Source organism: Triticum urartu, chromosome 6, assembly GCF_003073215.2.
Source record: "Triticum urartu cultivar G1812 chromosome 6, Tu2.1, whole genome shotgun sequence".
In the NCBI taxonomy this organism is placed as follows: domain Eukaryota; kingdom Viridiplantae; phylum Streptophyta; class Magnoliopsida; order Poales; family Poaceae; genus Triticum; species Triticum urartu.
This window is the reverse complement of record NC_053027.1, coordinates 256950209-256965194: the sequence shown is the minus strand read 5'-3', so window position 1 is coordinate 256965194 and position 14986 is coordinate 256950209.

The following is a 14986-nucleotide window of genomic DNA, read 5'->3' as shown; positions in this document are numbered from 1 at the left end:
ACCCTCGTGGGCAGGTTGTGGCCCCGCTGGTGAATCTCTTCCGCTGAGTATTTTTTATATATTCTGAAAACGTCTTCCGTGAAGTTTGAGGACTTTTGGAGCTGTGCAGAATAGGTCTCTAATATTTGCTCCTTTTCCAGCCTAGAATCCCAACTGTCGGCATTCTCCCTCTTTAGGTAAACCTTGTAAAATAAGAGAGAATAGGGATAAATATTGTGACATAATGTGTAATAACAGCCCATAATGCAATAAATATCGATATAAAAGCATGATGCAAAATGGACGTATCACAGTACTACTGGAGAAGAATGAAGACCTAAAGAAGAAGCTAGGAATATTCATGGGAGATCTCGAACCTAAGGAGGACAACCATCCTGAAGACTACATCATAATCGACGACACTGACTCCGAATCAGATAGTGATGATGATTATGAAGACGAAGTTGGAGCTAACATTATGGAGTCTTCCACCGATCAAAATTTCTAATCAAATTTCCAATAAAATATAATATCTGGGATTACCAATCAGCAAAGACAAGATCTCTTCTAATGATTTTTTTTCATTAAAAGGTAGAAAAGATCTCCAAACTGAACTTCGCCTTCACCAAGCGTGGGTTTTCACTGGTCCTAACTAACGGTTGGCAAGCGATCCCCTATTCTGCATCCCGAAGATCAGACGGCCCAGAGCCGGAGCGATCATTCAAGCAAGTTACTCAGCTTGAGTTTTTCAGTCAATCAATAGATTTGACCATCATATTATCAGTAGTATTTCCCCATGTATATAGTAATGGTCCGAGCACTTTGTAACGGTAGTTTAGATCGATTGTATGATCTTGTTTGAATTGAGTGGTGTGAAATGAATGTGTTTGTCTCATGTGCATATGGGTAGTGATTTTCTGTTTAGGCCTCACTCTATTCAGTTCTCGCCCCTCTAAAACCTATCAGATGCTTCCGAGACATGACCCCGGATTTGTCTTCCCACCGAAGCTCACTCAGTTGATCCAATAGCAGAATGCCTTGATGCAATTGCTAGTACAGAACCAAGGCAACAACAACAGCAACAACCACCGCCACCACCCCTAGTTGAAAACTTAGCCCGCTTTCTAAGGTTAAATCTGCCGGTGTTCTCTAGTAGCACCGAGCCGATTGTTGCTGATAACTGGCTCCGTAGGATTGGAAGGGAGCTGACAACCACAGGTTGCACAGATGCTGAGAAGGTGCACTTTTCCGCACATCAACTGGATGGACCCACAGCCTCATGGTGGGAGAACTACTCTACCACTTTCCCCGTGGCTAATGTCACTTGGGATCAGTTTCAACAAGCTTTTCGCACTGCACATGTCTCAACCAAAGCTATGAGCATGAAGAAGCGTGAGTTTTGCAAGTTACGCCAGGGAAATCGTACTGTGGGGCAGTACATGGATAAGTTTAGTAAGTTAGCTCGCTATGCCCAGATGATGTGGCCATAGATGTCGCGAAGCAGGAGAAATTTATGGAGGGGCTGAATGATGAGTTGAGTATGCAGTTGATGGTGGCAACATTCGCCAACTACCAGGAGTTGGTAGATAGGCCTCTCATGATTGAAGGCAAGCAGCAGTAGATTGAGAACTACAAACAGAAGTATGGACAAGGGAAGTACAACTGTGGAGCTCAGCAGAAGCCTCGTTTTACCCCAAACTCGGGAGGACATACCCATCATAGTCATGGAGGCCGTACCCATAATGGAGGAAGTTCACATAACCATAGTGTTCCTATGAACGGAAATGGTAATGGAGGAAACAACAACCAGAACCGTCCCAACCCAGCAACACCTGCTAATAAGGATCTAAGTCATGTCACCTGTTACAAGTGTGGGAAGACTGGACACTACACCAATGATTGTTCTGAGTTGAATAATGGTAACGGAAATGGAAGTTCTGGGAAGAAGCACAACCATTTCACCAGAGGACAGGTGAACCACGTTAACATGGAGGAAGTTGAAGAGCAGCCGGATGCAGTTATCGGTAAGTTTTTGATTAAGGTATTTAGTGTTATTTTTCTTTTTGACACTGGTGCATCGCATTCATACATATCAAGGGGATTTGTGGATAAGTTTAAGTTGCCCACCGTAGCCCTTAAGACACCTAGAGCAGAGTATATGGCAAGTAGAGGATGTTTTCAGATGCCATTGACCATAGGTAGGCATGTTTTCCCCTCAGACCTAATAATTTTAGAGTCCCAAGGATTGGATGTGATACTAGGCATGGATTGGCTATCGATGTATGGAGGAAATATCAATTGTGCTAGTAAGTCAATTCTCCTCACCACCCCAGAGGGAAAAAGGATCAAGTATGTGTCTTGGTAGGGTCTACTGCTATACCTTCTCCTGATATAACATGTCCAAGAAATCCAACTTCCTTCAACCAAAACTCGCATTTGCTGAATTTGGCTTATAGTTGATGTTCCCTGAGCTTCTGGAGAACTAAGCGCAAATGTTCCTTGTGTTCTTCTTCATTCTTCGAGTACACCAATATGTCATCAATGAACACCACCACAAACTTATCCAAGAACTCTATGAACACCTTATTCATCATACTCATAAAATAGGCAGGGCGTTAGTCAATCCAAAAGACATGATCGTGTACTCATATAGACCATACCTTGTGGTAAAAGCTGTCTTGGGTATATCCTATTCTCGGATCTTCAGCTGGTGATATCCCGATGGAAGATCGATCTTGGAGAATACTTTAGCTCCCTGCAGTTGGTCGAACAAATCATTGATCATTGGTAGTGGGTACTTGTTCTTGATCATCACTTCATTCAATGCACGATAATCAACAACCATTCTCAAAGATCCATCCTTCTTCTCAACTAAGAGCACTGGGGCTCCCCATAGTGATGAACTTGGTCGAATGTAACCTTTCTCCAATAACTCCGTAATTTGCTTCTTAATTTCCTCCAGATCATTCGCGGGCATACGATACAATTTCTTCGATGTTGGTGCGGTGCCTGGTAACAGCTCTATCAAAAATTATATATCTTGATCTGGTGGCATGCGTGGTAATTCCTCTAGGAACACATCGAGATAATCCTTCACAACAGGCACTTCTTCCTGAACAACTCCTGAGAGTAAATTTACTTGAGTCCTCCTAGGCGCATGCCTAGGTTCAGTCTGTTACTGAGTGGTTGGCACCCACCTCAATTGGAGAGATCCGTAGTTTTCTTAGACTCGCAGGATATTGTAGGAGATATAGCGCAAACTTGAGAAGGTCTTGATGGAACCACCGGTAGGATTGGAAAGAACGAATGAATTGATATGATAACCAAGGAAGAGAACTCTTGAATGAACCACCATAAGCATTTGAAAACCCTTGAAGAAAAGAGAATGAATCGCCGGTAAGAATTAGAAATGAATGAAAATACTTGAGTGAATTTAGATACAAGAAAATGAGGAGATGATAAGATGACTAGAGAATACTTGAACGTTGCACCAGTAAGATTTGGAGAACGATAGCTAAAAGCTGAGAATAAAGAATTATGAAATGATGGCCTTCGGAGGAATAAAATGGAAACAACTCATGAAATGCTTCGGATTGGTATGAAAAGAATTTATCACAATCAAAAATAATTACTAGGATGACATGGAGGGAGAACCATGAATCTTCAAGAGAACGGATATGATTTGGAGGAAAAACTCTTGTTCAGACTTGAACGCTGAGAATGACAATGAGAAACACCACCAAAAAATGTCGAGAGACTTCAGAATAATGAATAAAGAAAGGTTGAGCGAAGGATGAAAAGAATTTGAAAGTGGTCCTTGAGAGGCATCTGACTGATGAAAATTCATTCTTACGTCACACCTTGAAAGGAACTGAGATTAACACCAAAAAAATTAGCAGAGTCAGGTAAGATCCTGGGAAAAGACCTGAGGGTTAGGGCCCACTCAAAAGAAACACCGTTGAAAAGATTGCTTGACAAGAGAGATTGCACCGGTTGAATTAAATGGCTTGAATGAGATAACAACCTCGAAATAGCTTGAACGGATTGATAATGGAGACACAAATCTTCTGAGATATCTTTGGCACTTCGGATATGAATAGAGAGAGGTGAGTGATTAAGAGGTGCACCGGCATGGGAAAGCATTTGAAACGACGAAAGGGATATGATCAACACCAAAAGCTTGCATTATATCCACCGGGGAAGAAAATGATAACAAAGAATGATGAACTTGAAACTCCTGACCATCTTCATGATAATCACCGGATAAGAACATTGAAGGAAAGGAATGAAGATACTTCACATGAATAAAATGGATACTTGATTAAGAAATCTGAGCCCTTGAAAAAAAGGGTGGGCGGGTGGGACAACAAAAAACAACTTGGGACGATTGAAACAGAAGTCGTTGAGAAAACTAAGATTGGATCTTGCAAATGGGAAAAATGATAGGATCATCTTGAAGAGAATCGCAGCTGTTGGAAAGAATTGACATGACAATCTCGATGATCAAGAAGGATTAGCGTTCACATAGAAATATGAGAACACAGCTTAGGAAAGGTATGGAATCAACATTGACATCGGAGCAACTCGAATACCACAACTCAAAACAAAACAAAGGATTTGGCTTGCATAATACGCCAGAACAAACATATGATAGACCCCATATCGTATCATGTGTCTGTTGGAAAGATATCCTACGTGATACTTGAATTCCCACCTAAGAACTCCCGAAACTTTCTGGTTATGCAATCTAGTGGGGGATACAGGGAGGCACAATAAATCACACAACTAACAAGCCCTATGCTCCAACTGTATCCATCCTTCAACACATAACCAAGAAACCTTCAAAAATTGTGTACCTCAGACCTTCGAAAACATTCGATATACCAGATGTGTCAATACATCTGATCGCTCTCCCCGGTACTGGGTGTCGTCAAACTACTCTCACCACAAAGAGTATAGAAGCGTTTTTTATGTCGGCGACCTCTGGTATTCCGGAACTGAAATGATAAGCACTACGACAAAAACACCTTGGAGCTCAACTCCCCAGGACACTGCCACAACCCCTAAATGTCAGGAGGCACCAAGACTGAATTCTCGTCACAATGATATCGCAATGATCCAACAATACCCGCATGATCCTAAAAAAAATTGAGTGAAAAAGGATAGAAGAGTAGGAAAACACCTACGCCAGGAGTCCTCACAAGAGCGCCGAAGGGGATAAGGAGTAAAAAGAAGTCCTACTGTCCAATATAACTAAGACTCAAAATGGTTTTTTTACTAGATTCAACAACGGCGGCGGTTCGATCAATCAAGGGGGCTCCTAAGGTCGGTAAGGCTCTGATACCAACATGGTAGCGCCCAAGATGCGATTCTATCCCAATCACGTGATGAATTCATGATTGGGGCACAACCGCATTTCGACCGCATAGCAAGGTGGATATCATTACAACATACCATGTATTGAATAAGTGAGAATACAAGATAAAGGCTTACACTCGCCACAAGTTACAACATTCATACAACAATACATCAATACATAGGAATCATCATACAGAAGAGCAGGATCCAACTACGGATGAAATCAAACGAAAAAGAAGAACGACATCCACCCTGCTTGTAACATCCCAAATTTTCAATTTGGAATGTTATACATAGGTCATCATATGCATATCATATTTTATTTGCAGCTCGTTTGCGATCCTAGAAATCCTAAGCAACTCAAGGACCCACGGAGAGAGTTGAGGATTTCACTATTTTCATATTTGAATTTTTCTCAAATTTGAAAAGAGAATCATTTTGGTTTTAATATTTTTCTCTTGGAAATATTTCCCATATCAAAATGAATTAGAGGAGATAAAATGACATCTCCAAAATAAAATAAATATTGGAGGAAAAATTTTAAAATCAAATAAACATTTTATTTGGGATTTTATTGATATTTTATTTGAATTAGAAAAATATGCATTTCTCAAAATTGCATTTTAGGCCAGAAAAATGTTCACTTTGTTATAAATATTTGATTTAGATGGTGAAAATTGTTTTTCGCATTTTTAGATTTATTTATTTATTTAGGATTTTTCTTTCGCAGATATTTTTTTTAAGTTTTGGGCCGGGCCGAAGCCCCCCCGCCGCCGCCTTCCCGCCGCGCGACGCCGTGCCGTCGCCAGACTCCCAAAGGAGTCCGAGCTCGCTGCCGCCCGCGCGCCGCTACTGCCGCCGCCCCGCATCGATGCCGCCGCCTCGCCGAGCGGCCCGCTCACTGGAGCAGCCGCCTGCCGTCTTTGTTGACTCGTTGCCGCCACCGGTTTTTGTTCCGGTCCGTTTGGTTTTTTTAAAACCCTAGATCTACTCCCTTCTTTTAACCGATCGATTTTCTCGGGTTTTTCTCGGTTTTCTTTGGTTAGGGTTATTTTACGAACGTTCGTTCATTAGTCTGTTTTAACGAACGAATCCGTTCGATTGCCTCTGTTAGCGGACATTCGCGCCGTAGTATTTTTCTTTTTATTTTATTTTCGGCCAGGGACCTATCCGTGATTATTTTTATCGCAGATTAGCCCCTGATCTTCAAACCCTCTCAACTTTTTAACCGTTCTTCCAAATCCAGTGAAACCAACGCCAAAATCTTCTTCTCGAAGCCCTCTTTCCGGTAAATCATCTTGAACATGGTTTTTGACAATTTAAAATTTGGTTTCAAGCAGATTTGAATTCGAAGTTCTTTTGATCATGCTTGGTTCTTTTTGCAAATCGAAGCTCTTCAGTTAAACATTTAGTTTGGACTTTATTATTGGAGTTTTACCCTTGCATCTATGCTGGAGTGCTTATGTATGCTATTTTTTGTTTGCGATAGAATTCCCGGAGTGCGAAGCATGCTACTATGAGTCTCTAGGGTTTGCAGATCGTCAGCAACGCAAGTAACACTTTGATCATACTTTTCATACCCAGTTTTTATGCATTAGTTCCAATCCTCAAACATTGCATGAGTAGGATCTCTTAACATGTGTGTTTTGGGAAGTAGATGCCGAGGTAGAACCTATTGCCTTTCATTATCAAACCCTGGGAGTCACTTCTATGATATGCTTATACTGCTATGCTATGCTCGTAGATGTGGATTGGGTTTGAGTGTATCCATGACAGACGTGAGATTGTTAATGAAGGGTTACCTTAAGGTGGCTAGTTAAATACACATCTGGGTGGATTGGTTGTGGGCACCTGGAGAATCCAATGTAGTCCTAGGATATCCCGGAGTACCCGTGTGATCATCCTATGGTTCGACACCCAGACTCAAAGGGATCATAAGATTATTCATGCTAGAAACATCCGTGTGCAGCCACCAGCCATTATGGGCTCTGGCATAGTTGAGTATGTTGTGTGACCTCTTTCGGTGCCTCTTTCAGTGGTAGGCTAGCAGATGTAGGGGAAAGTAGGTGTAACTGTCTACCCAGGGTAAAGAGTTAGTGCTTCTGAAATACTGTGTGTCGGTCATCCATTTCTCAAACACCATGTACTGCAAGAAAACCAACAGAGGAGATCGAGTCTTGTGGGGAAAAGTGCACAAACCTCTGTAGAGTGTACAAACTAATCATGGTTAGCCATGTCCCAGGTTATGGACATCTTGAGTATCTGGTTCTTGGATTATCATATGGATCTCAACTCTCTAAATTAATTTTGTTGGGTTTTTAATACTGCTTAATTGGGATTGAGTTGGAGGAACCTTCTCAATGTTTATCAACTACCATGATAGTTAAACAAATATGTTCCCTTTGTTGTAGGGAAAAATTGGCTTTTCGCAAAAACATTATAACCGTAGAGCCTCCACCAGCCATATATGCATGTAGTTATATCTTATACCTGTTCATTTCTCTACAGTGTTATTTTGCCAGCATATTCCATGTGCTGACCCGTTTTCGGGCTGCAACGTATTATGTTGCAGACTTTTCAAACGAAGAGTAAGGTGCGCTAGGTCGTTGTCGTGCACTCAGCTATGCCGCTGGAGTTGATGGACTCACTTTATCTTCCAAGCTTTCCACTGTTATCTTATTTAGATGGCCTTAAGCCATATTATTGTATTAAGTTCTCTCTCGAGACTATCGATGTAATAAGTGTGTGATTGCTACTCTGTTATAAATCCTTCGAAGTACTGTGTGTGTCAGCATTACCGATCCAGGGATGACACTTATGCATGGAGATTTGACTGTTTGAGGTCAGATCGCTATAAGATGGTATCAGAGCACATGCTGATTCTAGGACGCGACCACTAAGTTAAACCATAGGTCAATCTTCCCTACCCATTTCTAACTCCTCTCCATTTTCCACTCTATAGATGGCGGATCCAAGGAACAAGTTTGCTCAACCGGATGAAGATACACCCTTTGCACGACACTTGAAGGAAGTCACTAGGTACCTGAGCATCGAAATACCAAGCTTCACCGGGACCTACACTGCCACTTTACCAGAAGAGGAGCGTTGGATGATTCAAGTTCAAGTTCCGGGAAGGACATTCACGCCAATTACTGAGCCCATAGAGTTTTCCTTTGATGCACCAACCTGGAGTCTAGGAAAGAGCATGGCAGCTCACATCGCCATGGGACGCATCGACGAAGTTTATCACAAGGATCTTAAGGACAATATCTACCAGATATGTGGGCGGCGAGATGAGCAATGGGAGATGATCAGCACCTGGAAGGACATGTCCATTGCAGCCTTCATCCAGGAGTTAAACCAACACATTCGCCACCAGGAGAACCAAATCTGCGCAAGCATGATAGATCTGAAGAAGTTGATGACTAGGAACATGGAGCTTGAAGAGGAACTCAAGTCTACACGCGATGGATACGAGGAGGAAATCACGATACTACCAGAGAAGAATGACGACCTGACAAGGAAGCTAGGAGTATTCATGGGAGACCCCGCGCCAAGAGGAGATGATGACCATCCCAAGGACTACATCATCATCAACGACATTGACTCCGACCCCGACAATAGTCATGATGATTACGAAGACGAAGCTGGAGTGGATATCATGGAGTCTTCCACCGATCAAAATTTCTAGATTACCACCATATTATCAGTAGAATTACCACCATGTCAATAGTAGTAGTCTGAGTATCTTTGTAACGATAGCTAGATCGATTGTATACCCTTGTTTGAATTGAGTGGTGTGATATGAATGTGTTTGTCTCATGTGCATATGCACTACAAAAAAAAGACACATCCATGACATTTTGGGCCGAACGAATTTTTTTTCTGTCATACATATGACACTTCTATGATGATAATTGTGACAAAACCCGGTATCATCATAGATGTGGTGGGCTCCTACTTCTATGACAAAAAATCATGATAGAAATTGGGCTTTTCGTCCTAGGCGGGCCGGAGACGCAGATGCATGGCATTCTTTGGGCCGTCCATGACGGAAAAAACCGTGGTAGAAGCGAGGGGGAGGAAAATTTCGGGGAGTTCCCGGTTACGGTGGGAGGTCGGGGGCCGAGCGATGTGCGTTTCTCTCGTACACGTACGCGCGTGTGTGCGAGGCATTGGCTCTAACTGAACCCGAGCGAGGCATTGGGATCTAACTGAACCCGAGCGATTGCACTGCAGGTTACGCGTTACTGAACCCGAGCGATCAATTGATGGCTATTAACTGAACCCGATCAAGCGATTCCTTGGCTATTGCTGCTAACTGAAGCCGATCGATGGGATGAACAGTGAGAGTTGCAGGGGGGGGGGTTGGATGAACAGTGAGCGGTGGCGTTGCCTCTGGATGAACAGGACCCTGTGGTGTGGTGGAGGGCTGGATGAACAGTAGACGGTGGAGGGGTGCCCGTGGAGCGGTGGATGAACAGGACCCCGTGGTGTGGAGGGCAGGATGAACAGTAGATGGTGGAGGGGTGCCCGTGGAGGGGTGGTTGAACAGGACCCCGTGGTGTGGAGGGCTGGATGAACAGTAGACAATGGAGGGGTGGTTGAACAGTAGCCGGTGGAGTAGCGCGCGGTGGAGGCTGGATGAACAGGAGCCCGTGGAGGCTCGAGGAGGTCGACGGTGGATGAACAGTAGCTCGTGGAGGCTGGAGTGGGTCGACGGTGGAGATGAACAGTATCCCGTGGAGTCCCGTTTTGCGGTACGCCACACCCCCCCGATGAACAGGACCCCCGTTTCGACCGTAGCGCTCCAACACAAGTCCGTTTCCTCCGTTTTGTGGTATGCCACACCCCTCCCGATCAACAGGACCACCGTTTCGACCGTATGAGGTCCGTTTCCTCCGTTTTGCGGTACGCCACACCCCTCCCGATCAACAGGACCCCGGTTTCGACCGTAGGAGGTCCGTTTCCTCCGTTTTGCGGTACGCCAGGCCTCATTTCCATCGCCTCTTCCGTCCAAGCCCTCCCGATGAACACGACCATGCATTCCGTTCCGACCCATGAACACGACGATGACGCTGTTTCTCCGTTCCAACCCAGCCATGTACACGAGCCCTCGCCGTATGTATGAGCGAGTAGGCATTCGAGACCCCGCCCGTATGTACACATATGTGGCCGTATTTTCTTTCTTGCACCCTCGCCGCCTCTACTATGTCACGTGCGCGCCTCTACATCCACCAGTATATATGTACGTACACGTTCGCGACCAGAATGACAACGCTACGTACGCTTCGACCAGGTGGGTCCCGACTGTCAGGCACTTCCTTGCCTGCGAAGATGTAGCTGGTGCGTCCCAGCAGTCAGAGGGGCGAATCGTTTTTTTGCCTGGACGCACTTCCTTGCATGCGAAGGTGTAGCTGGTGGGTCCCAGCACTCAGGGGGGAAACGTTTTTTTCGCGAAATACGGTGGCCCGTCCGGTGGGTCCCTGCTATCAGGTGGAGGAATCATCATTTTTCGCATAATAAGGAGGCACTTCCTTGCTGCCACCGTGGACCCAGCTGTCAGCCTCTCCACGTACAGTCCACGTCCGATGGAAGTCTTTCCTTGACCATGTTGACCACGCCGCGCCGAGAGCACCAGGGCGGTGGACGACGATGAGGCCTAGGAAGGGGACGATGCGGAGCCGGTGAAGACGCGGCAGTGGATGCCCACGCGGAGAGGAGTATGAGGGTTCACTCGTTCGGCTGCGGTGTGAGGCTACCGTCGCCGTAGGGCCTGGCCAGCGGTGGGAATAGTAGGGGGCGGTGAGGCCTCCGCGGCAGCACAGACGTCCACGGGAGGCAAGAGCACGCGACACGACCGGCGCTGCTTTGGGCGGCTGGAGCAAGAAGACCAGAGGTTGAAGAAGCACTACGGCCGTTGGATGGACATCGTACGGTCACTGGAGCTAGAATCGTTCATATTGACTAAGTTGACAAAGCCCTTCGTCCCCGTCAACTTAGTAGGCCCACAAGTCAGCCTCCCACCAAGGTGGGTCCTAGTTAGCCGGGGGAGTATTCATTTTTTTGTGCGTAATAAGGAGGCACTTCCGGTGGGTCCGAGCTGACAGCGGGGGTGATAGAGGCGAGGGTGTCCCGATCTTTCGATGAGATGATAACTATCGATTTAGTGGAGACGACTTTGACGATCCGACTACAAACGTGCACGACGTTGCGCCTTAGCAATCGCTAAACCAATCTCCTGAGGTTACTGACGATGCCGGAAGCACGGTCAGCCTGACCACGAAGGTCTATTCCTGCAAGCAATCGAAGAACGAGCAAGAATATGATAAAGCAATCTGAATATTGCAAATATATATGAGGTATTGATAATGGTGGGGATCCGGAAGCGGTCTTGGTCTGGTCGTTGGACACAAACGAAGTACACGAAGTTGCAATGGCTAACTTTTAACTAAACAAATCCCAAGGAAAAAGCTACTAGATGGATCTACTTATATAGGAGCAAGGGGTGGCGGCCAAGGAGGTGGGAGGACGTCCCAAGGCAGCCTAAAACTAACCCTAGGTCGTACAAGGCTCATGGGCCCAAGTGGAGGTGATGCAACACCTTTGGGCTTGTAGTTTGACTCGGATTCTGCTGCAACGTCAGATTGTTTCGTCTGTAACTCAACGCTCCGGACGAATTTGAAGGTGAATCCAATTGGGTTGGAAAGAGCACGAAATCTAGTTTCCAACAAAAAAAGAATCACCCAATTCGGAGTCCGTATGAAAAAGTTGTTGGCGTTTTGAGTCAGGTATGTCTGTGCAGTCCGAATCTGAATCCAGAACGTGAAAGACTTGGACTCTATCTTCTCTTGGCCCAAAAGTGACGTGAGAGGACTTTTTGAACACAACATAAACTTCTCCTTTTCCCTTATCTTCATATGTGGATTGTACAAATGTCCCATACACCTGCAATTAGACAAAACACAAAAGTGTGTGAAGTATTTTTGTTCTGAATAACATAAATAGATTATTGAATAGTTTGCATTAGAAATCACCTGACAAATATGCATGTATGCAATATTTTTGGTCGTATCCAAGGTAGTCATGTTCTCATCAGGGGGAACGTTTCGACTGTACGAGGCCTCGCCGTCGCCGGAGAATAACAACAGGTGTGGGTGAGTAGAGGGATGGCTAGGCTAGCGATGGGAGTACAGTGGGATGGTGAGGCCTGCGCGGCAGCAGAGCCGGCCGCGTTGAGGAGGGAGCAGGCAGTCCCACCGGCGCCTGTTTGAGCGGCTGGAGCAGGAAGAGCAGAGATTGAAGAAGCACGACGGCCGTTGGATGGCCATCCAACAGTCACTGCTTGTGCGTCAACCTTTTTTTAGGAAAGCCTCAAATCTGTGGGAAACAACATACAGCCCATCTGCCATTATTTCTAATAATTTACAGCCCATTTGCTAATTATTAAGGTTTTTTTGGAGCCCATATTCTTTTTGTTAGCATTACAGCCCATATTATGGCCACGGTTAAAAAATTATACGAAATTTTGCATATTTCGGTGCGGTCCGAACTGTTTTTAATCCCGAAATTTCGACTCACATTCAAACTAATTTTAAAAATAAATGTATATCAATATAAAATCCAACAAATTCTCCACGCATAAAAATTAATGTAATTTCAAATCTAGAAATGAAAAAAAGATATTTGAAACTAATTGCCGGTTTGATGTGTTTTAAAAATGTATAGCCCCATTTCTCATTACTGATGGGCCATTTTCTCGGCCAGCCAAATGAAAGCTCTCCTCCTCGTCTTGAAAGATTTGCAGCCCAACAGGCCTGGCAAAGCGACTTGGCAAATCACAAAAAAACTAGGCTGTGGCCGTAGACGCAGCTGTCAGCCTCTCCACATACAGTACTCTTCAGATGGAATGTCGTTGACCACGTTGACCACGCCGCGCCGAGAGCACCAAGGCGGTGGACGACGGTGAGGCCTAGGAAGGGGACGACGCGGAGCCGGGGAAGACGCGATAGTGGATGCCCACGCGGAGAGGAGTACGAGGGTTCACTGGTTCGGCTGCGGTGTGAGGCTGCCGTCGCCGCAGGGCCTGGCTAGCGGTGGGAGTAGTAGGGGGCGATGAGGCCTCATCGGCAGCACAGCCGGCCACTGGAGGCAGGAGCAGGTGGTCTCCCCGACGCTAGTTTGGGCGGCTGGTGCAAGAAGAGGAGCGATTGAAGAAGTAGCAGGACCGTTCGATTCAAATCCAACGGTTACTTCTGTTAGAATCGTTTGTTGACTAAGTTTGACAAGCCCTGCATATGCGTCAACTTAGTAGGCCCACAAGTTAGCCTCCCAACCGGTGCGCCCCAGATGTCAGTGGGAGGAATCATTTTTTCGCGTAATAAGGAGGCAGTGTGCGTGCGGCCAGGCCAGCGGAGGGAGTAGGGTGGGCCGGGGAAGCCTGCGCGGCATCACAGCGGGCCACAAGAGGAGGGAGCAGGCAGTCCCACTGGCGCTAGTTTAGGCGGCTGGAGCAGGAAGATCAGAGATTAAAGAAGCACGTCGGCCGTTGGATGGACATCCAACACTAACTGCTGCTAGAATCGTGTGTTCACTGACAAAGCCTTTCGTAAACAAGCCAGCCTCGAAATCCGTGGCATGTACAGCCCATTTGCTATTATTTTTATATTTTTTACTCATTTTCTAATTCATATGGAATTTATTACAGCCCGTTTTCCATTTTTAGAATTGCTGGCCATTTTCTGGTCAGTACCAGGGTCAAAAAATTAACTAAATATGTGGGAAATTTTGAAAATTCGCAATTTTTTGCTGGGGAACTAAAAATTCTTAATCCAAAAATTAATAGCCATGGTAAAAAAATAAAAATAAATTAGTACTATGTCATGTTAAATCCAATGAAATACGTATAAGATATCAGTGAAGAACAAAAACAAAAAAAGAAACTTATATCCCATTTGCTATAATTTTTTTGGAATTTTCAACCCCTTTTGATATTACTTTTAACAGACATTGACCATACTCTTAAGCCAGCCGGAATGCATCCCTCCTCGTCTTGAAAGATTTGCAGCCCAGTAATTCGGAGAAAACAAATAGGCCTAGCTTGGGTATTCTTCAAAAAGAAATACTGGGCTAGCTATTTTCCCAAAGAACTGGTGCATGAGCATTTAGCTTTATTTATTTATTTAATTACTTATTTATGTTTAGGGGACCATGAGCATGTACCTGGGCCGGATTCATGTGAGAGCCTCCCTTCCAGTTAATTATGGGCTTCTCTATTGGGCCTTCATCAGCGGGCTGTATGTTATCAACAAGTGGAAAATGTGTTCCGAGTTTCAAAAAAAAGTGTTCTGTATGATAAATAGTATGCGCTACGTACGGTACGGGGCACTAAAGGATTGAACCGTGCAACGACTTCCAAAACATTGTGTTTGTCGTTCTAACAACACATTTATTCAACCAACACACGAAATATACTATTGATTGTACATTGAAAACAACAACAGCAGCAAACAGATGAAATATACTACTGATTGTACACGTCCGCTTAGTAGGCCCACAAGTCAGTCACCAAATCTGACGGGTCCCAGCTGTCAACGGGATTAATAATTCTTTTCGCAAAACAAGGAGGCACTTCCTTCCGTGCGAAGAT